The sequence below is a fragment of the Myotis yumanensis genome, unplaced genomic scaffold (assembly GCF_028538775.1).
Source record: "Myotis yumanensis isolate MYYU_CA2020_CCGP unplaced genomic scaffold, mMyoYum1.0.hap1 SCAF_14, whole genome shotgun sequence".
Lineage (NCBI taxonomy): Eukaryota > Metazoa > Chordata > Mammalia > Chiroptera > Vespertilionidae > Myotis > Myotis yumanensis.
The window spans coordinates 11837179-11839705 of NW_027223765.1; the positions used below are offsets into that span (position 1 = coordinate 11837179).

At 48.7% G+C, this 2527-nt stretch overlaps 1 pseudogene; it reads right to left on the bottom strand.

Annotated features, from left to right (window-relative positions):
- Positions 1–237: 237 nt before the first annotated feature.
- Positions 238–1224, bottom strand: LOC138992373 (thioredoxin-dependent peroxide reductase, mitochondrial-like; annotated as a pseudogene).
- Positions 1225–2527: the final 1303 nt, after the last annotated feature.

Consider the following 2527-nt stretch of genomic DNA (forward strand, 5'->3'; position numbering starts at 1 on the left):
AACTAGGCAGTCTATAAACCAGCTAGCCATTAAGAAGTTACCAATAAAGGACTCATGTTAGTAACTAACCATGTTTAAAAAGCCTTAGCCAATGTTACAAAAACAAAACCTTTAGAGTATTATTTATTAATGCAAACGTAATTGATTTTTGCTTTCTATACATAATCATCTTTGAAATGCTAAAAATGAGCTCCAATCGTGGTTCTGTTGAGAAGCTGCAGGTGTACGTGAGATAATCTACTGATTTACCTTCTCCAAGTATTCTCTGGAAGCAGTCGGATGCGGCCTGATCCTAGGAGAATCCGGGGTTCAATTTGCCGGGCAGACTTCTCCAGGGACTTCCACAAACGGGGATGCTTTGAGCAGGCGGAGGGTCTCTCCCACGCTTTCGCCCACCGGGAGCTCACTGACACTCACATGCTTGCTGACTCCATTGGGGTCCAAGACGAAGAGGCCTCTCAGTGCAAGACCCGGACCTTCTCGCAGCACACCGCAGTCTCGGGAGACCTGCAGAGTCGAATCTGACAAACGTGCGATGTTCATGTGGCCCAAACCGCCCTTCTTCCTCCGTGTGTCGATCCAGGCGAGAATGGCTGAGGTGGGAATCCCCGGAAACGGCGACAACTTTCCGGTTCACATCATGAAACGCACCAGCTTTGCCACGGAAAGCAATCATTTCTGGGGGACACACAAAGGTGAAATCCAGAGGATGGAAGAAGAGAACCAAATAGTTCCCCTGCAGTGATTCTCAACCTTCTGGCCCTTTAAATACAGTTCCTCATGTTGTGACCCAACCATAAAATTATTTTCGTTGCTACTTCATACCTGGAATGTTGCTACTGTTATGAATCGTAATGTAAATATCTGATATGCAGGATGGTCTTAGGCGACCCCTGTGAAAGGGTCGGTCCACCGCCAAACGGGTCGTGACCCACAGGTTGAGAACCGCTGCCTTAAAGTCATCAAGGCTTAATTCTTTGAACTCTCCATGGACACCGCTGTGCCCTTAAAATAGGGTGCGTGCTGGGTGACGGCGGGAGCATGATGGGGGGAACTGGTGCTCAAGGCCAATTTTGCTCGACGGGAAGCAGACCATACGACATCTGTCAGCATGTTCCTCGAGAAGCGCAGGCCTAAGGGCTGCAGAGGCAGAGATGCCCCAAGGAATGGCACTCACATACGGGCAACCTTGACGCGGAGCAACCTTCGCACTGCGACTGCCATCTTCTGTGCACCTGGCGCGCTGGGGAGCGCTTAGGAAGCAGAGGGGGCGGGGCCTGCGGGGCGGGGTTGGAAGGGCGTGGCCACACGTGCGGGGGCGGGGCGGGGCCGGGGGCGGGGCCTGAGCTGGAGCCCAGGCAGGCCCTTGTTGCCTTAACTTTCAAACAGTACCTGAAGTTACAGAGGTGAATTAGGGCAGACACTTATCTGGTGAGAGTGCTCTATTAAGACCTATAGCTATAGCTATAGCTATGCACACACACACACACACACGAAAACCGGTGGGGCAAAAGTAGATTTTTCTTTTTCGAAGTCTCTCTTTGTTTATAAACTTTCTAACAGAAACAGCTTCTAAAAAGGAACGTATTTGTTCCCACAGAGCTCCTTTGCTCTCCGAAGTTAAAACTGCCAAGTGGGCAGGTCAAAAACTCAGAAATGGCTTTCCACTGTTACACAGAAGAGGAGACAGGTGCAGCTGTGTGCCCCTGGGTGCAGGAGCCCAGGAGTCACATAATAGATGTCAGGACTACGTGAGGGCAGAAGAGGAATCCTTCCCTTTATTTCCCTGGAGACGGCAGCTCAGAAGTCTGGAATTAAAGGTGACAAGCCCAGGTGTCAAATGGCAGATTAGCTTTGTTCCAGAGATCCAGCAGGACTAAGGGATTTACACAGAGTGACAGTTTGCAGGCAGGGGCTGGTACCAAATGCCATCTAGAGCTCTCGCTATCTTAAAAACCGACTCCTGGGAGAAACTGCAGCGGGAAGCCTGAACATCAATAATGACCGCAATCATAGATTATAGTAGTCTGAGTCCTCTGTGAGCCTCTTATATTTGGAAAGTTTAGCATTCATCCAGAATCTGATCAGAAACTCCAATTCCACTGGCCTAAGACATTTTTCAAACCAGTCCTGTAATCTGGGAAGTCTATTTCCTGATTAAGATTTTGTTTGACAGCTGTAGCTAGAGTTATTCAGTGGTTAGAAGTGTCAGCCCCCACACCTAAGAGTCATGGTTTCAGTTACTGGTCAAGGGCACGTACCTGAGTAGCATGTTCAATCCCCAACCCCAATTGAGGTGTTTGGGAGGCAACCAATCAATGTGTCTCTCTCACATCTCTCTCTCTCTCTCTCTCTCTCTCTCTCTCTCTATCTCTCTCTCTCTTCCCTTATTCCCTTCCACTCTCTTTGGAAAAGCAATGGAAAAAATATTCTTGGATGAGGATTAACAAAAAACAAATAAAATTTTGTTTGGCCAATGCAATCCACTGCCATCTCTAGGCATGGGAAAGGCAACAGCCCTGGTCAA